Raw genomic sequence first — 24774 nt, 5'->3', positions numbered from 1 at the left:
TCTTGGCGGGGAGAGGGACCCTCAAGCTGGCATTCAGTCCCCAGCATGCCACGCTCAGCCCACCCTTTAAACATGAACCCGAAACACTATGAGTTCAGATCATCGCATCCACTCTGGCATCCATCCTTCTGTCTAACTCCCCAAAACGGGCATTTAAATTCACATCCAATCTTCACCACCTACAAGGAATTACGGAAGCTCAGCTAGCTGCATTTTCTTTTTAACACACAGTTTTGGAAGTCTTAATGTGTGTTGGTTTTGTGACTGGTCACAGGGATCAACAGAAAAAGAGCAATTTTGTTACTGGGAGTTAGACTTTTTTTCAGTACCGTCTGCAGCTTCAACACCAATTCAGGAAAATGCTTTCTCAAAATCACTTACCCACACTGCGTCTCAACTTCCCAACTGAAGAGGAGGTGTGCTATGTTATTTAAAAATGCCCCTTTTTAAATCTTGTGGAGAGGAAAATAGTTTGTAAGTGGCAACTCTTCAGGAAAATTTTCTCCCACCTCCTCAGGAAATAGGTTGTTTGCTGTAATATTCTCAGCTCTTCTTATTCAGACCATCAAAATGTGAGTCCCTCAAACTCTCCAACTCCTCAAGCTCTCTCCTTCCCCATAGCTCATCCACGGGAAGCAAAGAATGACCTGAACTACCACAAACTTAAAGAGGAGTTAATGTGGCTTAAATTTATGGGGCACTGGACTGATTATTAGTATTGAGCCTCCTGTGAGGTTAAAGAGCAATGCTGAGATGAAGAACAAAGCACAAGCTGTACTTCTCAATGTAAGTGGACATCAAAGATGGATACTTGTATTTATTTTGTTTAGAAGATACGTAATCAACATAAGAAAGGTAGACTACAAAGCCCGCAAATCTTTGTGACACAATGATAACATCAGAACTCAGTTCAAATAATGAAAAGGGTGTAAATTTTCTACCCCCAATTAAAATGTCTACGTTATAGCTATCTACATGTGTTTTACAGGTACAATTCATCTTATCCTAATGTATACATATAAAATATGTCATCTAAAGAGTTCTGCAGAAGTTTCTTTCCCTTCATTGACTGTAGATGAAGGCCAGGGTGACTAGCCAAAATGTGGATGTCTGCACTGCAGAGAGCTAAACAATAAGGCAAGGCAAATTCTACCTCTATGAATTGCCAAGTGTTTTTTGAAATCTGCTGAATTCCTCAGGTCCCAAAACTTTGAAGGGTCTTGTAAGCATTCAACAAGCCCACAGAAGTTATTTAAAGTCTGGAAAGATTGATGTGGCAGTATTTTATTATTTGATTAAACTGAAAAAATATATTCAGTTTAACACTGGCACATCATGTGTTTCCCTGGGATGAACATAGAAATGTATGAAATACAACACTTCAAAATCAAGTTTAATTACTCCGTATTTTTAAAGAGCATACTGAGAAAAGCACGGGTTTTCATATCATCACATTCTGGTATTTTTACTGCTTTTTGTTTGTTTTTAGTCTGCTTTTTAAGATAATCTATGCTGAGTTGTGCCAGTTCTCCACTCTTTGGATGACATCCCCTTAAAACCATCAGGCATGAAAGGACAAAAAGTCAGCTTTGATCTCACCTTCTCTATATTTGAAATATGGCCTTTATCTTAATGTTCTCAAGTTGTGTGTCCTGCTATGATTAATACACCCATTAGCCATCACTTACTTGTAGTTTTTTCAATCAATCAACGTGTAACACTCATCAAGAAGCCTTGAGGTTAATTTTAAATGATTTTTCCATATGGTAACCAAGAATATGCAAACATTCTTGCAGTGCTGGCTGTGGGGCTACACCATGTAAGGCGGAGAACTTTGTTTTGAACAGTTCGACTCAATGATCTTGAGGGTCTTCTTCAGCCTAAATGATTCTATGACGACACCAAGGTGGTGTTCACACCTGCATTGCCTTTGGGCAATGTAGGGTTCAGCTTCATCTCACCCAACCTGGCTGATGTGTTTAGGTAAGAAGACAGTTTGGCCTGGATTTTCCCCCATTAATCGGTGCAGACGGAACAGAAGTTCCTGAGGGTGGTTTCCTCATTAAGAACTGTGAATCTCCTCTGGAGGTGTCTATGTCTGGAGGAAGCCCAGGGGATATAGGAAATAGAATTCGTCTCACAAGACAGCTGCCCCTTGCTCATTTTCTAGACTCTCCATATGTACAGAAAATAGACAAAAAAGTTACACTTTTGTGCTCAATTTAGCCACCCTGTTTTATATGTTCACTGCAGGTGAGAGGAACAGGCCATTTAAAATGTCTTTTTCTTTCTGAAGTTTATAATAGACACTTAGGGATTTTTAGGTGAGATAAATACTGCCTCAAATAGGATTAAGCGGGGTGATTCCAGGCTGTAACTCTTCTATTCATTATTTTACTGTATTGTGAAAATGGAAATTCATTGTTTCTTCTAATCAGAAAAGGGTTATTAAACTCCTATGGAAAAAAGTGGTTATAAAAATTCTATTAAAAAAAAGAAACAGAGGACAATGTTGCTGGGCGGGACTGCTCTGCTATGCGTTCCATCCCTACTCCTGAACACATCCCTCTCTTGCTCAGTTCCCAAGGGCTACGCAGCTGCTCTGCAAAAGAAGACACCACCCTCCGTGCAAGGGATGACAATCTCTTATCACTTCCACCTTTTCACCCTGACAAGTGCTCTCCATGAAGGGAGCAACACTCAGAAATGATCTGCTTTGATTTTTTTTTTTTTAATTTTATTTTTTTTTAAGCATCAGTAAAGAATAAAGCCCTCCACCTGCTATTGTGCAGCTGAGTTTCTAATCTCTGGTGCCAGTGCGGCTGCTTGGGAGCAGACCTTCAAGCAAGAGAAAGTGGGGTCAGGCACGCACGGGCCGACGGCTGTGCTGATGTGATGCAACACACACACGTCTCTACAGCACCAGCAGCGATACCCCCAGCTGTTAATTGCTGTGCAAAATTTGGCTCTTCACCACTGAGGAGCATCTCTTCACTGTGTTCAGCATGCTGGTATAGAAACTGAAGTCAAAATTATTTCACTTGATTTTCCTATGGAAATACATGGTTGGGGGGGGGGTTATTTTTATTTTTTATGATCAGCCATAAGGAGGTGGCAACTATTCCTGAGGGATAACTCCACGTCAGTGTTGGCTCCAGCTATTGGGACTGATAAAGGAAACAGAATACGATCCTGCCCCGCAGGCTCTGGAGCCAGTGATAATCTGATAATGAGTGCTACTTATTAGGTCCTTCTCCATGTATTTTCTTTGATTTAGAGTCCAGGCCCTAAATACCAATTTGTTCACATTATCAGCAAAACAGTTTGCAAGGCCTTTCAGAGACCAAGCAAACAAATGCTCCCAGACCCCTCTGCAATTCTTACTTTTCTGTCCGGAGCTCATTTGTCTGCAGCACATTCGGGTGACAACCCTGAGAAAAGTCACCTTCAGCTTACGCACAAAGCCAGGCATTAAATGGACATGGAAGGTGCTGCACATCCGCCGTGTTTGATGATTACCAGGGGCCTCTGCTCTCCTGACAATTAAGCATGAAATATTGTGAGAGCCGCCACTGGGGACTGAGCGAGAGGCAGCGGGAGCTGAACATTAGAGCATCAAAAGTGAAGATAAAGAGCCAGCACTGTGGGGCCGTCAGTGGTTAGATCATTTTACAGTTAACAGCAGTGAGATAGATAGGTGCTTAACTTCAGACATCAGCTGGAAGATGACCTCAGTTTTCTTATCTGTAAAATAGGTCTAATTTTATTTGCCTTCCTTGAGAGAAGCATGATGCATTTGGTTTACTAATGGTTTTGGGTGCTTCAGACTCCTTAGAAAACGTGAAATACTCAAGCAGTGACAGAAGGGCTGTAAGCACAGGTGCACCCTGCAGTATACAATATGCATCTGAACCATATAGGATGCTAATGCCAGCTTAGAGAGGAAAAGCAAGTCCTGAACAGATATTTTTCTGAATTAGGAAAAACTATAAGGCTGTAGTGGAGTTTGAAAGAATTTCAACTGAGGCATCAAACCAAAGTTTATTTGGTTTGCTTACAAAAATACCAAGGAATCTTTAATGGGAATTAAAGTGTTGAGGCTATTGACTTAATCACAAATTTGTTCATTATTTATGTAATATTCTGACTTACCTAAAGTATTCATTTGCACATTTGGTTCTTCACTTAAAAGGATGATTTTGTTCAGTGTGTGCTGTACAGGACTCCCAACACAGGTCCATTTTAATAATGGGTGCAACCACACATGTTGAGATATTGGGATGGACTCAGAGGATCACCTAACACATCTCTTTGTAAAGCACTCTCAGGCTGGTTAAACTGTTATGGATGAGGATAGATGTTTCATATTCTAGGACATGCCTCATGAAGCCAAGTCTAGCTCAGAAAAAATAAAACTAGCCAGTGATGGGTGTACTGGTTTTGGCTGGGTCAGAGTTGAATTTCTCCATAGTAGCTGCTACGATGCTATGCTTGTCTTTCCAAGAAACTGCTGTGTGTGATGGAGCCCTGACTTCATGGGGATGGCTAAACATCTGCATACTGATGGGAAGTAGTGAATGAGTTTCTTATTTCACTTTGCTTGTGCACATGGCTTTTGCTTTGCCTGTTAAACTGGTTTTATCTCAACCCACTGAGCTTTTGCAGTTTTACCCTTCCAATTCTCTCCTCTATCCCACCTGGAGGGACTGAGCGAGCGGTTGTGTAAGGGTTAGCTGCCTACAAGGGCTAACCCATGACAATGGGTTAACCTTGAAAATGCCATGCTTCAAAATAACAGTAATTGCAATCTTGAAAAACCATACGGACACAGAACTTTGTCTTATGGTCAAGCACATAGTCACTGGGAGAGTGAAGGGATTTTAGCTCTTTCCTCCAGTTAGCATAATCCACGACACTTGTCATCTGATGTCCTTATCAGCATCTACCTACAAACCTGTTCCCATTATTGTTTACTAAGATATGCCTTCCTTTGGGTTTTTATTATATGTATATGCTCATACACATCTGCTGAGAGGGAGGGAAACTTCCAAAGTTCAGAGTATCACAGAGTAATTTAGGTTGGAGGGAACCTTTGGAGGCCATCTAGTCCAACCTGCTGCTCACAGCAGGGCCAGGTTTGAAGTTGGAGTTAATTGGGGAATTAGATCAAGTGGCTCAGGGCCTTGCCTAAACCAGTTTTCAAAGTCTCAAGAATGGAGTTTCCTCCTGTGCCAGTGTTTGAAGAAATTAATTGTGAAAATTATTTTCTTAATCTCTAAACAAAATTTTCGTGTTGCAATGTGGACTGGAATGAACCTTGGGATGTCTCAATTTATTTCCTTAAAAGGCTTCCTCTATGACACTGTGAGAGTACACATCTCCCTCAGATGACATTCCCCACTTGCAAAATAGAAATAAGATTCCTTAACAGACACACTTTTCTGTCCATTTCCTATATATAGAACAAAACTATTTGGGGATGGATACTCCAGCATTTAGTGCAGTGGGACTCTGATATAATACACTGACAGATAATTCTATACTAAAAATGCATAAAGTGATCATGGTGATGAGAAATACATGAGAGAAACATCTTTAGGTGCTTCTGTTTCCAGGAAATTTGACTGTTAGAAACTTCCAGAAATTTAAAAGTACATTCAAATCTGTAAGGGCAATGCTCAATTTGAGTTTGGAGACAAGGTTTTAGGTACATTTTTAGTAAAATCTAGTTTCCATATCAGATGAAAGCCTCTCAGAAATCACACTCATGTCTCCACGCTGATACAACTTCACAATGCCACACATGAAGCACTCCAGCATCATTAACTGGTGTGGCAATGTTGATTTTCACACTGCAAATTTGATTGAAAACAGGAGTTTATCAGTGAAATGCTGAAATAGCCTTGAATATGGGGAAGTGAATGAGTATAATTGCTGATGGGTTCTTTTTATTATCAAGGAGTCTTGATTATAGCTTCATAGACTTAAATTATGGCAAATCTAGGACAAGATCAATTTAGCATCTAAGCAAATATTTATATGAAGCTGGAGATTGGCGTATATTGATCCGTTTATAAGTAGCATAATTCTGTGTACAAAATGCATTGGCATTGAACAGTGCTCTTTCCACTATGCACTTCCTCAACAGCAAGGAGCTGCAAATCATGAAGAAAAAAGAAAACGTAATTTGGGAAGTCAGAGGGCTCATCCAGTGAAATGGAGTTGTGAACCCAAGCCAGTGGTTAAGGACCACCCTTTAGAGGGACACTGATTAATGCCAGGGTATGTATTGTAGATAAATTGATAACCAGCTCATGTAGTAAGTTAGACATCCTGCTTGAAGGAAAAGAAAGTATTCAGAGTATCTATCAGAGCCTAATTTGTCAAGCTGGCAATTGTCCATGGGTAACATCACCCAGGGCAGAGCATCAGCTGCAACATCCCAAGTGTCCCAACATTCATGAGAGGTCGCCTTGATATAAAGTAGAAGAGCGTTTCTAACTTGTGGGATGAAGAAGGATCCTTGTGAAATGATGACCCTCCCCAACAAAGGCTGCTCTGTTGGAGGAAAAAGCGGGTGTGGGGGCAGGGAAGAGAAAAGGCCGGATTACCTTTTGTTGCATTTGACAGTTGAAAAGGCCCTGGTGAATAATTACCCTTAAAACTAACAAACAAGGAGAAAGAAAAAAAATGTAGAAAAAGAGAAGAAAAAAACCCCTTGACCCCTCCCCGTATACAATAGTTCCCTTTGAAATAAAAACAAAATAAAAATAACTTGTATGGGAAAAAAATAACTTAATTTGACTTTCTTTTCTGCTTTTGACAAGTGTAACACACACACACACACACACACTCTCACACACACATGTACAATTGGAAGGCTCCCACTGTCGCATTCATCTGAAACTTTTCCAGGCTTGATCCATTCGGCAGCAAATCTTATGCAAAATGCAATAATATATCAAGGGAAACTACAGCAGCAAAAAGCGCACCCTTGGTTGAAGGCCCCATTGTTTTAGTCACAAAAGAATGATTCCTGGTGAGCAGCAGTTGTCATCTGTTTTGCATACTCTTTATTTTGCTCTTAATTGGCATTATGTGGAAACTTATCTAGAAGGCCATGGGAACCAAAAGGCATCCCTTGCCCCCTCCTTCTTTGAACAAGCAGAACCCAATTAAAGCACAATTATCTCTCTTTTGCTATTAGCATCCTCATCTAACAGACAGACACAGAGAGGAGAAGCTTTATTAGTCCAAGAACAGCTACCTTTTCTAATGAAAATTCTTGTAAAGATCATAAAGAAAGTAAAGGAGGCACAAGTGGTCCAGGCTTTGGTGAGCTGAAGTGCAGTGTTTTTTTTAAGATATTTGATCTGAGTCTCTGGATGATTTTCTAAATACATTTCTTTTCATCAGGGAGTAACTAACCTAAGATTCAGAACACACTCATGCTGTTTGGATGTAAGCCTGGAAAAATAAAAGAGATAGCCAAAGAAGAAGAGGAGAAAAAGACACAGGTGTCTTCCCAGAAAGCCCAAGCTGTCTCAGAAAGCCACGAACTTGACATTTCCACTATGGTTCCTCTGGCATGACTATGGAAAAATATCTCAGGGGAAACAAAAAGACCCTTTTTCAAAGTGGGGCCCAGAGTCACCTTCCAAATGCATATCCTGCTGCTGAGTACTGTAAACCTACAGCCAACACACGAGTTCCTGCAACCCCTGCATCCATATGGACCTTCAGACCTCCAAGATGGCCATGTCTCAGAGAGGGTTCCAGTGGCATTGCCCTTAGGGTTGTGAGTTTTTCTGATGCATTCTTTGAGGTATCCTTGGGGAATGAACACCCACTGCTGATCCCAGTTACATATGTGCCTGGCTATTGCAGACTTCAAAGATAGCTCTGCATACCTTCTGTATCAGAAGCTATCCCCAAGTTAGCAAACATTTGCACTACCACTCATCCTGGCTCATCAGCAGCTACTAAGAATATGCATGTGTCAAGAAACGTCATGCATTTTATCACTTCAGCAAGTCATGCCATCACGAAGCAGTACGTGTCCCAGTTGTATCCCTTGATTTTCCCCCTGGATGTAACTATGGGCTTTAAAAAAATGAGCAAGGAAACAAGCAAATTGCCTTTTTTTTTTTGGGGGGGGGAGGGGGAGGGGAGGAGGGGATATTCCACTGCTTTGTTTTCAACATGTGGCAGGTCCAGCTTACATCCTTTGGTGAAGAGGAATCCAGTGTGCCAACCCAGAGAGCTGAATGCTCCTTTTAGAGGTGCCCCAGAGGTACCTGTCTGCTGCCCCAAGGTATTGTCAGCAAATATCAATGTTAACATTTTTAGGATGTTCAGTTTTATACTCATTGCACGGGCTTGCAAACTGAGTTCATTTCCAAAACAAGTTAACAGAACAATGCCTAGTAGGATTGTTTTTAGGATGCCATCAACTCTTTGACCTCCAACAGCAGATCTGCCTGCTGTCTTCCCTGGAGAGCTCAGTGCTGCAGCTACACAATTCTCCTGCCCGAACAGAAAACGATGCCACTGTGGATGTGCTTTTTGTTTTTGTCATTGCACACGTGCTTTTTGCTTTTACCGTAGCTGGCCAGTGCAATGGGAGGGAGAAAGACAACGTCCTCTCTCCAAGAGCCACTTGGAACAGAGGTGGCTGCTGCAGACTTTCTAAATAAGCAGGGAAAACAGCAAACAGGGAAAACAGCCCCACTTGTACACCTGTCCATGGATTTATTTTCAGACTGTTTTGAGCTTCTGAGAGTTGGGTAAGAGTGCTAACAGATCGACAAGGTAAGGAATTGGTTAAAGAGATCAGAGAGGTTCAAACAAGGGGAAACAACGTGGAAATTATGCCACTGCCTTTAACTACAAAAAAAAATTTCCTCTGTGCCCTCCCATCATGTAACACTCAGAGGCTGCTCTGTGAGCAATGGAGTAGGATGAGCAAATCCCTGTCTCCCAGCACAAAGATGAAACCTGCAGGGAGACAGCTGCGGTGGAAAGGATCAAAATTAATGTCAAGCAATAGATGAGATTTTGGTTGAGATTTTGATGAGATTTATTGCTGCAAATGTTTTCCCTGGCAAATGTCACACCGTTGAAATGCAAAAAAAAAAATATAATAGAATTAAGGAAATAAAGTGAAACTCAGAAACACTGTCCAGAAAAATGACAGCTTGAAACTCAATCCTCAGACTCTCGGGGTCATGGATGGCTGCCTTTGTAAGCAAGGGTGTAGAAGAGTGCTAAAAAGTCCTTTCACCTCATCAAGGCCACCACCTATGACTGCAGAGCACATGTTTTACAGAGAGCAAGGACATTTCGCCAGCATCCTTTGCAGTGTGGCTGACTCTAACTGGGAACACCACTTGGAGCAAATTCTGCGGCTGAGCACTGCCCAGCACAGCTGCAAATTTTTTACAGATGGTCTAATACGGGTAAATTAAGATCCTGTGCAAAAATAAGCAGAATATTCTGCATTTGCCTGTTGAAGAAGCATCTCAGGGAGCCTCTCCATCCTTGATGGGACTGCCAGAAGAACGACTCCTTAGTGCCTGGTAATTACATTTAAAAGCTCCAGTTCCCCAGCACAGACAGTGAAAATTGAGGATCGCAGGTGAATTGTGTCTTTGCCTTGAACAGCGGACCAATTCCACACGAGGCTGGCCAAGCTAATTTTTATTTTCCCAAAAGGACTGAATGCTCCGTAGATGTGAGTGCATGCCTTAGGCATGCATTCGCCTTCCCCTCCCCACAAGCACCTTCTATTTAGCAATCTTTGGAGAAAACAAATTGTTTCCATCATGCAGGGATGAACAAACCTCCTTGAGCCAGATGTCCATCTCAGAAAAAACATTTCTCCAGCCTTCAAATTCTCTATACCTGCACTGCTGTTCTCACAGACACTTGTATTTCTTGTTTCAGCTAGGTTTGGAAGATCTTTGTGAAGGCTGCGGTGTACTGTTACTTGTCTTTTCTGAGCTGAGCTGTAATTCAGAGGTGCTGATCTCTGTATTGAAATCTAATATACTTATCTCTCCCCAAAAGGCCACATTAGGTTAATACACTGCTAATAGTAAGTGTTCAGGATGGTACTTTCAGCTGAGTCAGACTGTCCATTCCTGATAACAGGTTAAATGTGTTAAAATAAAGAACTTGCTTCTTTGCCTAGACCAGATAAGAGTCATACCTGCTCGGCATCACTTGCAGAAAACTAAACTAGCCTTAACGTAGCAATACAGTGAAAAAAGGTGACTGCTCCACTTCAAAGGCACATAAACCTTACCAAATTTATGATTGTCCATTATTATCACTGGTGATACTACGACGCTATTACAAAATGGAGCCAGGGGAAGGATGTCACCTGTTGAAGTATATTTTAAATTGCCTGCCTTATTTAAGCCTGTCCTTCATGTTAGGACTTAATAGGACTCCTCACAGGAGCTAAACACAAGCTGAACAGTTTTGCAGCAGCAGTACTCAAGAGTGCTTTCCTGTACCAGGTGAAGACAGATCCTATAACTCACTTTCATTTATCTTTCCATACTTCCGTGTTTTGGATCATCCTGTTGCATGAAAGATGAACGTCCCTACTCACCTTCCTGTTTGTGTTGCCTTACGATATGCAGTGGTTTCTTAATCCCAGTGAGAAAGCATGCAAAAAAATCAAACTTCCCCAGCAGCAGAGTCAAGGATAGAGTCATACATAGTTGGAAAATTAGCGTTAAAATTAGATGAAAAAGCAGCTTTTTTTTTGTGCTCTTCTGCAGAATGGAAACCGATGCTTACATGCCCCAAAGCAAATATTACTCCTTATTCGCACTGTCCTCCCCACCCTATCAATCAACGTCTGATTGGAATCTGTAAATTAAAACAAGTCTAGCCTGGGACAGCCAGAGCGTTTGAAAGCTTTACCACAAACAAAACGTGTTTACCTCGGCCAACATGGATGAGCAAAAGCAAACTGGGATGAAAATCCTTGGATGCGTAGCTCCCACTGGCACCCACAGTGAAGTCGTCCGTCTGTACCATGGCTGTGGGTGACAAGCCAGGGCTCGCACGGAGTCTTGCACAAGGCAAGGGGGAAAGATAAGCAGCGATGGAGAGGGAACAGAGGATGCAACAGCAGCCACTGCCGCATCTGTACAGTCCGGCGTCACAGGCTGTGACTGGAGCACTTTGGATGTACCGGCTGTGTCAGCCTCGTGTGTGGCACTGTTCGATCTGGCTATAATGCACATTGCGAGATCATGCAGAGATACATAAGGAAACCCTGAAAGCATCTCGTAAACCGTCTGGGCGAATCAGCCTGTTGGTGGAGGTGGGTGGTATGTGTACATGGTGCTGCACGGTGCAGGCTGTGTTTAAACAGATGTCATTAATGCTCGCCAAATAGCACGTGGTTTTCAGAAGGAAGATGCTATGATATTTTGGTGTGTTATTAAACTACAAGGAGACGAGCAATATGTACCCCCCAGGGGAAGATTTCTCCGAGATACTCCATATGTGCAGCTAAAGGCAGTTCCATTGCTATGGAGTTACCTCTTTTACCAAACAGTGTCATGACAGGATCTTTGTTATGGCATTGCTGTTGTGTATCAGTTCTTCTGAGGGTGTGAGATCATATCTCCTGCGTGTCACAACAGGAGGAACAAAACCTAAGCTGAAAATAGCTTTCTGTGGCAAAGCAAAAGAAAAACAAAATCTGACGTGTCCAAGAAATACATCTGCAATTCAGTCGCAAATCTAAACAGGGAGAAAACGATTGACTGACAACGTACAAACAAACTCGTATTAAACTTCTGATTTCTTACTGGTTTCTATGCCCACCCATCCGCACACCCCACAGCCAAGCTGTTAATTACATCCTTCCTATTGTTTTGCCAATTCCTCCTCTGGCAAATAAGGGGGGTGGGGGGGTGGGAATGGCGGGGGGGGGGGGGGGGAAGAGGATTATGGAGACTGATGCACTTGACAGCAAAAATAAATAAGCAAATGAATAAATAAATAATGCCTCTAGTAGTCACAAAGACGAGCCTGTTTCATCCTTCCTCCAGTATCTTGAGCCAAACTACAGGGGTTATTCAAGAAAAATGATGATCTGGTGCCTCAGAGAAATAAGTATCAATTAATGCTTAATTAACATTGCATGACAGATTGATTTGACTAAATAGAACCTTTTAAATTAATGTCTCTATATTGTGGGTTGAAACAAGATGCCTTGTGGGAGAACGAGCAGCTCCCTGTTATTATATAACATCTCTATAGCTGTAGCACCTGGAGGCTTTAAGTGCATCACCAGCCCAATGTATTAGATGCTGTATAAATATACAGATGGTAAAGACACTTTTCTTGGATTTGTAGAGTAAATGAGAAGATATGCCATGTAGATCCTGTGACAGGTAGATCAAGGCTAAGAAAACTTAGGGGACTTGAGGAAATTTGAAAAGATGTACACATTCTCTATCTAGCAGTTTCTAATTAGCTGGACAAAGGGGGTTATTTACAAAAACTTCATATAAAGTGATTGTAATTATCCGAAAATAAATAGGAGTTTCCTTATGGGGTAATAACAAGAGAATAGATAGGAAAAGAGTGCACGGGATGCAGCAGAATGGCATGAAAGCCAACAACAGCCAGTGTTTTCAAGCTGAGGAACTTCATGCCAGCCAGCTTATGCTATCTTTTCTCACCTGAGTAAAAATAGTCTGATCAGCAATGAGCCACAGTTTCCATTAAGAAAGTGCAAGTGAGCAACAATGCTGAAATTCAGCCCATTTCTGGATGAATGCTGGCTGCTCCAAAGCAAAGATGTTGGCTGAAAAGCACCCTGAGAAATACTCTACCTACCCTGAGGCATTTTATTCCTTTTAACAAGACAGTAAAATAACACCCTCTATTCTTTGTACTGTTGGTACTCCTCTGTGCACATTGTCCATTGCCAGCTCCGTTCAGCAGACAGCATTGGACCAACCAGTCCAAGCAACCTGGGAGGTGGCTGTGGACCGGCCCCTCGAGGTGGAGATGTGAGTGCCACACGGCTGGCATGGCTAACTCCATTGCCCAGTTGGACATAACTGGGGAAAATTTGCATGATTCTACAGAAAATAATTGATTTGGGGTCTATTATTGACCCCCTGACCTTTTGTCACTAATCAGATCTGCTGGCAGCAAAAAAGGTTATTAAATTCATCAAAGTAAAGAAAAACTGAGTAGTAATTTTATTTAAAAAACAAAACAAAACAAAACAACTTCTTCAGATTAGTTTGATAAATAAGAATTCACCTTCAGTAAAAAGCCATCTAGATATGTCCTGTGAACTCACCCATCTTTTAGTAAACAGAGCTTGTCATGTTTGGTGACTCCCAGCAAGTTGGGGAATTCTATTTTAGAGTTTTTCTCTCCTTTTCCTCACTCCACTCAGTTTGCTGTAGGCTGTCACCTCATTATACTGTTACCACTTACCATGAAACCCTGACTTTGAAAACACTTATTTTTCTGACAGTTTTTCACCTCTATATTTCTTTTTTTCTTTTTCTTTGATGCATAGTCTTTATCTTGCAGTGAGATCTTTCTCAAGGCTCAACTTTTTGAATCCTGGCTACAGACACAACATTTCAGCTCACACCAGCCCTAATACTTCCAAGCAACCCAAACCCCAACACACTGCATATTTCATTTGACTAGGCTAGATATGCATATTTATATGTCCTCTACATATATATGTATAGGAGACAGGTTCTGAGTTCCCAATGAATTCATAATGTTCGTTGTTATTATGGAGAAAAACAATTTAATTCCTTATAGCAGCTAGAGGTTCCTCCACAAAGAGTAAAGAACAAATTCCTGGACATAACCTGCAGGCAGAGTTATCGTGCTTTGGGAACTGGCTCCCATTATTTATGTCAGTGTCTGTACAGCACTGGTGATTAAAGCACTGGTGTTCGCTAACCACTTCCACTCTATCTTGCAAGTCAACATAATTCTGCATCAATTTCATTTAAATATCACTTTATATTCAGGCCTGTGAGTTTTAGAACTGCCCCTACCATACTTGTAGGATTTTTTCATTAACAGCCATTTCATTCTCTCCCTTCATCATTCATGTCAAGACTTTCCAGGTTGAGGGGAACATTTCCTGCTTCTTTGTATGGCAGGAGCCTTTAGATGCCCCAGCCCTCATCTGGAGTGCCAGGTGCTGTATGCACACCTTCCAGGTGAAAAGCTCTTAAAATCTAAATAGAGAAGATAAGTATCAAAGGGGAACTTTGACCCCACGTCACAGATAAGAAATAAGGGCTTAGGAACATTAATTCCTACAATCATCCTATCTAGCTTTGGGCAATGGCCATGCATAATTCAGGTGTCTAGTTGCCCTAGACAGTAGTCTACAAGGAAAGAGAGAGCAAGAGAGAATGACTTCTCTGCAAGCCCTTCATGTGCTGCATGGACTAGATGTTTTAGAGTGATCCAACATTGTCCCACTGCCTGAACAGGAAGACTTAATTTAGGTCTCAGTATCCATTTTCAAAATATCCGCATACCCAGCACCTCGCAGGGAAATCTGATCAGATCATCTTTCCTCACTGCTAATTCATTCTTTTCTTCAGTTCTGCCTATTATCCACTGAAAATCCACCCTAGCTTTCTAGCCTAAATGGAAATTTCTGAACACTTTGTACCATTTTGACTCTGTCCTTGTGGGCTCCTGTTCCTGCTGTGTTCACCTCCTTCTACGAACAGAATCTTACCAGTTTCCTTCATGAGAAAACTTTCTAATATAACAAGACTCCCATTATAAGTCACTTTCCAATCCTTTTCTCTGACTATCTAATCTTTACCTTTGCATCTGAGATGCAACATCTTTTTCTTAGTCCCTTCCATTTGCCCCATTTTGTCCTATCCACTCCAAATCTTCTCATTCTCTGCTTGTCATTTCAAAATAGAAATCTGCCAGACTTTCCAGTTAAAGACAGTAATTCCAAAAACACCAGTTAACAATCCTCCTCTCCTCCCCTCTCCTCTCCTCTCCTCTCCTCTCCTCTCCTCTCCTCTCCTCTCCTCTCCTCTCCTCTCCTCTCCTCTCCTCTCCTCTCCTCTCCTCTCCTCTCCTCTCCTCTCCTCTCCTCTCCTCTCCTCTCCTCTCCTCTCCTCTCCTCTCCTCTCCTCTCCTCTCCTCTCCTCTCCTCTCCTCTCCTCTCCTCTCCTCTCCTCTCCTCTCCTCTCCTCTCCTCTCCTCTCCTCTCCTCTCCTCTCCTCTCCTCTCCTCTCCTCTCCTCTCCTCTCCTCTCCTCTCCTCTCCTCTCCTCTCCTCTCCTCTCCTCTCCTCTCCCCTCCCCTCCCCTCCTCTCCTCTCCTCTCCTCTCCTCTCCTCTCCTCTCCTCTCCTCTCCTCTCCTCTCCTCTCCTCTCCTCTCCTCTCCTCTCCTCTCCTCTCCTCTCCTCTCCTCTCCTCTCCTCTCCTCTCCAACTAAAACTAGCACACTCTTTACAATCACTACAGACCTCAGCCTCCAGCTCCATTTTAGACCTTTTCCATGTGCCTTCCATGTCTTGTATCTCACTGAAACCACTCCTGCCAACATCTCCAATAACTCAATCTCCTTTGCCAGATCTTAAGAACTTGCTTTTCATACATTTTGTCCCTATTTTGTCAGCTGCCTGAAACAGTCAACTCTTCAGTCTCTCATTTCTGATGTTTTGTCCTACTTTGGCTACCTCAGTTCCTCTCCAGGTTATCTTGTTTGTCTTTTTCCCCTTTGATAAATCTGCATTATTCCTTCTTCCAACTCCGAATGCTTTTATTCCTTTCTCTTCTCTCACTACTAGCTAAAAATCTATTCTACTCTTCACTGGGTAAAAAACTGGCTGGATGGCCAGGCCCAAAGAGTTGTGGTGAATGGAGTTAAATCTCTGGTCACAAGTGGTGTTCCCCAGGGCTCAGTACTGGGGCCAGTTCTCTTTAATATCTTTGTCAATGATCTGGATGAGGGGATTGAGTGCACCCTCAATAAGTTTGCAGATGACACCAAATTGGGCAGCAGTGTTGATCTGCCTGAGGGCAGGAAGGCTCTACAGAGGGATCTGGACAGGCTGGATTGATGGGTCAAGGCCACTGTATGAGTTTCAACAAGGCTCGGTGCCGGGTCCTGTACTTGGGTCACAACAACCCCAGGCAACGCTACAGGCTTGGGGCAGAGTGGCTGGAAAGCTGCCCAAAGGAAAAGGACCTGGGGGTGATGGTCAACAGCCAGCTGAATATGAGCCAGCAGTGTGCCCAGGTGGCCAAGAAGGCCAACAGCATCCTAGCTTGTATCAGAAACTGTGGCCAGCAGGACCAGGGCAGTGATCGTCCCCCTGTACTCAGCACTGGTGAGGCTGCACCTTGAGTGCTGTGTTCAGTTTTAGGTCCCTCACTACAAGAAGAACATTGAGGTGCTGGAGTGTGTCCAAAGAAGTGCAATGAAGCTGGTGAAGGGTCTGATCTGGTAAGACTTGCCCTCAGCAATCCCAGGTGGCTAAGTCTGGAGCAATGAAGACGTATTGTTGGTGGAGGAGGATCAGGTTAGGGAACAAACTGGATATGCGTGACTCCATGGGACCTGATCAAATATACCCATGAGTGCTAGGACAGATGGATTATGTCCTTGTGAGGCCATTCTCAATTATCTTTGAAAGCCCGTAGCAATTGAGGACTGGAAGAACGCAAACATCACTCCTATCTTCAGGCAGTGCAAAAAGGAGGATTCAGGGAACTATAGGCCAGTCAGCCTTGATCCCTGGGAAGGTGATAGAGCAAATAATCCTGGAAATAATTTCTAAATATATGAAGGACAAGAAGTTGATTGGGAGTAGTCAGCATGGATTTATGAAGGAGAAATGCTTAACTATTCTGATCAGTGTCTGCAGGGAGGTGAGTGGCTCAGTGGATGAAGGGTAAGCAGTAAATGTTGCTTATCTTGACTTTATTAATGCATTGACAGTCTCCCATAACATCCTTATTGATAAACTGAAGAAATACGGCCTAGATAAATGGACAGTGAGGTTGACTGAAAACTGCCTGAACTTCCAGGCTCAAAGTATCAGTGGCACAAAGTCCAGCCAGAGGCCAGTCACTGGTGAGGTACCCCAGGGGTTGATACTAGGTTACTATTAAGCCTTTCATTAATGACCTGGATGAGGCAGAGTGCACCTTCAGAAAGTTTCCAGGCGATACAAAACTGGAAGGAGTGGCTCATACACCAGAGGGCTGCACTGCTATTCAGAGGGATCTGGACAGGCTGGAGAAATGAGCCCACAGAAACCTCCCAAAATTCAGCAATGAAAATGCCAAATCCTGCCCTTGGGAAGGAATAACCCCAGGCACCACCAGGCTGAAGACAACTGTCTGGAAAGCAGCTTGGCAGAAAAGGGCCTGGTATGGGTCCTGGTAGACACCAAGCTGACCGTGAGCCAGCAATGTGCTCTTGAGGCAAAGAAGGTCAACAGTTTCCTGGGCTACATTAGGCAGAGCATTGCCAGCAGGTTGAGGGAGATGATTATTCCCCTTTGCTCAGCCCTGGTGGGACATATCCAGGTGCTGGGTCCCTTTCTGGGCTGCCCAGTACAAGAGAGACATGGACAGACTGGAGCAAGTTGCGTGAAGGGCTATCATGATTTTTAAGGCACTGGAGAATCTCTAATATGAGAAGAGGATGAGAGAGCTGGGGTTTTTATTAATGTGCATAAAACCTGATGGGTGGGTTAAAGAAGATGGAGACAGACGTTTCTCAGTTGTACATAGTGACAGGACAAGAGGCAATGGGCACAAACCGAAATATGGGAAATTCCATTTGAACATTAGTAAAACCTTATTTGCATTGCGAGTGGTCAAACACTGGAACAGGTTGCCCGGAGAGGTTGTGGCATCCTCACTCTTCAAGATATTAAACACCCAACTGGGCAAAGTCCTGAGCAACCTTCTCTAGGAAAACCTGCTTTGAGCAGGTGGTTGGATTAGATGAGCTCCAAAGGTCCCTGCCAATTCTGTGATTCTTTGATTCATGATTCTACTTCTCTACCCTCTTCTTGTCTTTTTCTGTGTACTCAACAGTCTCAACTTTGCTTGCTTTCCATTTGAGGAGTCCCAGCAATGCTCTCCAAGCAACCTTCCTTCTCTGTCAGTATGGACATTGCCACCATCCTGTCACATGCCCATAACTTTGATATTAGCTTCAACTCACACTCCTTTTCCAGATGCCACTTCCCAGTTACATGGAAGTGTTGCAGATCTGTTCTGTGTAACATACTTTCCTCTCTATCTACCCATCCAGGTAAATCTCTTATCTCAGCCTTTTATTGTTGAACATCTTAATTACTGCAGAATCCCTTTCTCTGATTTTTCACAGATGTAAATTTGCCCTGATGATATACCCTGTATGCAAAGGCGATTTTCCCAGATATAGTATTGATTTCCCTTCCTTATTTGTATCAAAACCAGACTGTCTGCACCCAATCAACCCACACAACCATTTTCCATAGTCCATGTGCTGGATTTTGAAATGAGTGCTATTTTCTTCCATGCTGCTCCCCATAAAAATCTATAAAATAATATTTTTATTCTCTTTCTTTCTCTGCAATAATATCTAGAAAGCACTGAAAAGGGCTAAGCTGCAGATGCGCTATTAGCATTGCCTGTCATGCTGACCAGCACTTTCTTATTTCATCCATGGGTCTCCATCTGTGTCACTATCCATAGCTTCTTGATTTGTACTTAGATCTGAGTCATTTCATACAGACAATGTCCATGTTTCTAGAGTGCCTGGCACAGTAAAAATGAGTTCTTGACTGGGACTATAAAGCAAATCATCATTGTTGGATAATAAAAATAAACACAAATCAATAATAGACATGTTCTAAATAAATAAGTGAAATTCCTCACAGCTCCAATGAGAGAGAACTGCACAACAAACATTAAAACTAACATAATTTGATTTTAAATAACAAAACATAATTAAAACATCCCATGTACTGGAATTCATACTCACTTTTTGTATTTACGTGTTAGAAATACCTAGGAATAATCCATCAAATACTTCCTGTAGGATACAGTTTTAACCTGGACATGTGTTATTCTCAGTCTACCTGTAAAAAGATACAGACAAAAAAATAGTGTTCCGTTTAGTGTTTTTTAACTTATTTGCTATCCTAAACGAATTAAAACCATCTGCTAAGAGTTAGATAGGGCACATAAAACAGTCATCTATGCATACATGGTTCCTAGAGTAATGTCACATCAGCACTCTATTAGGGTATGCTGAGGGAAAGAAATGTATTTGTTAAATACAAACTAAGGCTTTCTGTACAGGACTTAGAATTAAATGCCTGTCCTTGGCTACCTGTGCAAACATCCATCCCTTTGCCAAAAGGGTATTTTACCAGTTCCTCTGTTGTATTTTCAAGGGTTTCTGATTAACATGGTAGCTGTTGTGTGATTTTACAGTCCCCAGAAGGTGAAAGAACTTTTTATTTATGTGGTTATCCCAAATATTTCCTTTCTTAAAACTTCTACCTTTCTTAGAGTGAAATGACTAAGATCTTACACAGATGCTTGCTGTTTCCACTCACATCAGAAAATTTTGTCTTATCTGGGTTGCTTGTGATATTGAACAGCCTCAGTTTAAAAGTAACGATGCATGTGCATCAAACCTGTCACACCACAAGCAGGACGTTCAACGAAAGTATAGCACAGCACTGGGGCTCCTCTTCTTTTACACCTCTCATTACCTGATTAGACTCGAGCCCCTTCTCTTAGCTCCTTTCCTTCTCTTAGGGAAACAAAGTCCCACAGGGACCGTGGAGGTGGAGAAACAACCTCCTTTTGTTGAAAGCCATATTTGCCAAAGCCAGCAACTCTCCCAGGCTGCCCATTTTGCTTGATATGCATCTAATTTACATACACTCTAGTGCACAGGGTCTTGCAGAATTGAAAAAAAAAAAAAAATTAAGTCTGAATGAAGTGGTAGCAGGCTATCATAGAGGTGGGCTTCCACGTCTTTCCTTGGCAACCTGTTTCTGCATATATGGTCCAAAGCTACACTGACCTTTTAATCTTGCCAATTGGAAATTAATTTTGAATCCAAGCTATCCAGTGAAAAGGTACAAAGGTCACCTTTAAATAACTGCACTGCTACCTTGCCCTTTACTCCATGGTCCACTTGGCTTCCTCCCACTAATTCTGCTTCTTGAACAGCCCTCTTTTCTGCTGATTGTGTCCTCGTGCAGATTATTTCTGCCCCACATGCATTTTTTGAAGCTGCATCTGATTTTGTCATTTCCTGCCTAAGGTTTCTAATCTCTCTATCTTCACTGATTTATGCAGTGCTTCCCAATTTGGATCATCTGTGATTTTAATTAACATGTACTCTTTTCCTGTCTTTTGGCTAATGAATGAAGATGTTTAAAGAAGACTGGACTCAAGACTGCTCCCTGATGTTCCCCCACACGAAAACTCATGCAATTCAACGCATCTTCATTTATTATCTCACTTTGCTAATGGCTCTGTGGATGGTTTTTAATCAACATCACAGGGTCCTTATCTAAGCCAATCTGAATTAATTTAGCGAGTCTCCTCTCTCACTGGTGTTCACTTCAACGAGAAGGAAAACAAAAGCTGAAGAGGCCATTGCTCACCAGAATGCTTTTCTGGGAGATCTGGAAATGAGGAGTAGTTGAGAATTAATCGTTCATTCTCCTCTCTCAGGACTCTGGTACATTTATGGTCCCCTACCGCCATAATACCTATACTTCCCCTAATTTTTAATATATATATTTTTAAAGTACTTGTCAAGGTAGGGAAGTGCTATTACTCCCACTTTTGTGAATAAGCTCCAGCACAGAGAGAATAAGGAGGTGGTCGGCTCAGCTTCTTTAGCAGTCACGGTTACAGATTGAGAGGTTACGATTGCTTTTGCATTTGCACCTCTCATCTGGAAGTTACTGTGCTGTGCCTGTCTGTGTATCTCTGGGATGACCCATCAAATGCACCATCAAAGTGACTTCATCTCTTCTTTTTAAAAAAAAATAAAACCAATCTATGTTTATATGTCTGTATATACGTATCTATATGACGATCTGAATGCCACTTCAAAAGACTGAACCCAACTAGATGTGAAGCGATGCCAGAAAAAGTGAACATCAGGTACCCAGAGCACATAGCTGCTTAATGCAGACCACAGGATACAGAATGTGACATACAGTAATATTGGTTGGATCTGGCCCTGAAAGGTATTTGGGTACCTCCTTCTCACTCAGCTGGCTGTGGAGGTATTTCTGAAGACCTGGACCAAATTGCTTTCCTTGACGTTATACAGGAAGTTTGTACTGGATTTGAACCCAGATCTGCAAAGTTTAAAATGTGTTCTCCACTTAAGGACATCTCTCCTTTCCCATCAAGAGGATAACAATGCCATGTGATGGACATCTCAGCTCCAGTCACCGCTCTATAATTGCACTTTTCTGTTCCCCACAAAGTAGGGTCTCACCCTGTCCACAGGAACAACTTCCTCCACTGTCACCTCCTGATAAACAGTTTTCATGTGATAGTTACGTTCCTTTTGGATGAAAAGAAAAAGCACCTTTCTGCTACAGAAAAGAAGGTTTAGGAAAGGCATTTGTAGTATGAACTTACTTTACATGTGCTGTTTTCTGAAATATTAATTGATTTTTCTGAATCAGCTCTGAAATATTCTCAGAAACTTCATGTATTTTTCAATAAAAATCATCAGGATTTAAAAAATTGCAGTTATATTCTCTTCCCTCCCATCCTCCTCACCAATCAAAACTCATGGAGGAAAAAAAAAAAAAAAAAAGAAAAAGAAAAAGAAAACTAAAGGAAAGAGAAAGGAAAAGGACCAAATATTTCCAGGAGCATCAGCAGTCATAAAGAACCTAATCATGAGCTAAGAAATGATCTAAAGGAGCACAGAGGGAGGTAAAAACATGAAGAAGACAATTTAGAAAATATTTGCAGGAGCAAAATTTATAAACGCTCATTATATTTTTTAAACACGTCAAAACTGATATGTGTTCTTGCTTCTGCCTTTCTCATTAATATATTTAGTGCCAAAAGACATGTAGGACAAAATGTTTGTCACCAATATTCTCCTCATATTAAGAAATAATTACACCTTTTTTTTCCACTCTAAACTTTTAAACACGGCCTAGTTGGAAATGAATTGCCTTTGACTTGCTAAAAATAAGCATAAGAAACTTAATCTGAGTCCATCGCTGGTGCAATTTATACTACACACAACTTCAGTGTGGTGTAATTAGCAGTGCATTGCAATAGTTTATTATTGGTTTAAAAAGCCTGAACAATCAGGACCTTACAGCAAAATGGGAAAATGGGAAGCTATGTGCCAGACATACTATTCTGGTTTATATTAAGTCAGTTATTTTACCTTTGGTGCACATTCATCTATCCATACAATGTGAATGCTCCATTGAGAAGGATGCTGAATATTGAACCTTTGGCTCAATATGAAATATGAACTCTGAGGCACAGCTACAATAATACTCCCATTTGCGTTATTATGATTAACATTGCCCTGAATAGGAAGCATCCAGCAATATTAATTGCAGAAATAGTGAGATTCCAATTGTCATAAATCACTGTGCAGTGTAAAGCAAGTTCCCCGAAAACCTTAAAGAAAAACTCTTTTTTTGTGTGTTTTTTGGAGTTAATTTCAACCTCATTTTCACCAGGCTTTCCCATTTGTGTCTGTTGACAAGACAGTAATTACGCTTTTCTCTTGATTAACACATTCTTTTCAGTAAAGTCCCAAACAGCTTTCACATGAAAGGCTGAATTCAACAGAGCATGGTTTTTTCTCATTAAAGACTTAGCATTCACCCATAGTTAATTTATCACACAGATACTTCCTGTCTCATAGGGAGAAGGGTGGCCTTGAAGCTAATGCTCCTGATTTGATCAGAAGTTTTTTCCACAGCAGTTGAAATGAATGCCTTTTCAAATATGATGATTATTGAATTCATTTACTAAGTGAAAATAGAGGGGAAAATGATATACAGTTTCTCTACTAAAGCACAGATTTCTCCTTGCTTGAAACAATATCATCTCTAAATCTATACAAACTTATTGAGTCTTTATATATATCTCTAAATCTATGCAAACTTATTGGATCTTTACATATATAATTATATCTTTGTATCAAGTCAACATTTCCCCCTTCACTACCATTTCTCTCCTCAACACTGTTAGTAAAATTGGTGATATTCACTGAATAATCAAAGTGAGCAACCTTGACATTTGGTGCATCAGCTTTCATTTGTAACAGGCGTACGATGCAATGATTTATTTTGATGTATTACATTGTACCCTAAAGAGCATCCAAAATTAAAAATGCTTTCATTCTCAGTGTTGTTAAAACAAGGCATCTGCATCAGGGACCACACACAAAGAGAGAACAATTTCTTGCCACCTGTGCTCTTTAATCCAGACTTTTGATGGTTGGATTGTTTTGGGGTTTGCTTGCTTGGGGGCTTTTTGAATATGTTATTTCCAAATGTATCATATATTCAAAAAGCAGTTGGGGGGGAGGGGTCTAAGCAGTGTTCGGCACTGGAAATAGTAGAGCTTTTCCTGGCTAGCCTGCTGCTTTGGTCCATCCTTGGTTAACTCACAGTAGGTGTGATGTCCCTGATGTCCCTGAATTACCGTGGTACCAGTAGAATTCCTAATGACAGTGTCCACTTTACAAGAAAACACCCCCGGAGATGGCAGTAATTAGTGCCATCCTCAACAGAACATGAAATGGCTGTAGATAGCCTGGCTGCTGCTGGGAGGCTGAGGGAAGGAGGTCGTGGACGTGCCCTCACCAAGGATGTACAGACTAACTACGCATTTCTGGAAAGGGTTAGTCCCCATCACTAGGCCTGTTGCATTGGCGCTAGAGGATCCTGCAAAGCAGTTAGACATATTCTGTAGTCCACTCCATCCCCAAATAATGCTTTTAGCAGACATTTACCGTTAAGCATGTGCTTAAGCCTCACTGAAGTCAGCAGAGCTTCAATATGTGCCTGAAGTCAAGTGTTCCCTCAGAGCGCCGTGGCTGAACAGGGACAGACTGATGAGTTGGAGGCACTTCTCACGACCACGATTAAATAATTACATATATACATAAACTGGTCACTGCTGCTTCTGGTTGCCTCTGTGCTGCACATTTCTCTCCATCTCTTTTTCCATTATCACCCTGTGCTGTAAGTAATGGCTGGGGGTTTGCTGTCTAACACGGAAGCTAAGAGGAGTGAAGCTGGAAGCAGAGGCAGTGTGTGCAGAAATGAGCTGAAAATCATCCTCCCAAACGAAGCCCTGCTCACAGGACAACCTCTCATTATTTTGTTCCCCTGTGGAGAATGCAGAGGGATGGCTGATGTATTCAGAGATCATAGGCATGTTCCAAAAGGCAGCAAATGAAAGTAGAAAAGAGTCTTGTTGGGTTCAGCAGTGTCAAAGGATATCTTTCTGTAAGGCAGCGTATTCCTTTGCAATGACTGAAGCCCAACCACCACCACAACCTTGTCGCTCTCTACAACTCCCTGAAAGGAGGTTGTAGCCAGGTGGGGGTCAGTCTCTTCTCCCAAGTAACAAGAGGAAATGGCCTCAAGTTGTGCCAGGGGAGGTTTAGCTTAGAAATTTAGGAAAAAATTCTTCACTGCAAGGGTTGTCAGGCACTGGGACAGGCTGCCCAGGTAAG

General features: G+C 41.9%; 1 protein-coding gene across 5 annotated transcripts in view; it reads right to left on the bottom strand.

Moving 5' to 3' along the window:
* The window catches only part of TENM4 (teneurin transmembrane protein 4), a 610330-nt gene that overhangs the window by 392478 nt on the left and 193078 nt on the right, over nt 1–24774 (bottom strand). For all 5 annotated transcript variants that reach the window (XM_075742510.1, XM_075742514.1, XM_075742513.1 and 2 more), the window contains one exon: nt 19045–19141. The gene's annotated coding sequence lies outside the window, so the exon portion shown is untranslated. The remainder of the gene's footprint in view (nt 1–19044; nt 19142–24774) is intronic.

Source organism: Balearica regulorum, chromosome 1, assembly GCF_011004875.1.
Source record: "Balearica regulorum gibbericeps isolate bBalReg1 chromosome 1, bBalReg1.pri, whole genome shotgun sequence".
Lineage (NCBI taxonomy): Eukaryota > Metazoa > Chordata > Aves > Gruiformes > Gruidae > Balearica > Balearica regulorum.
The sequence above is the reverse complement of the archived record's forward strand: the minus strand, read 5'-3'. Positions and strand labels throughout refer to the sequence as shown.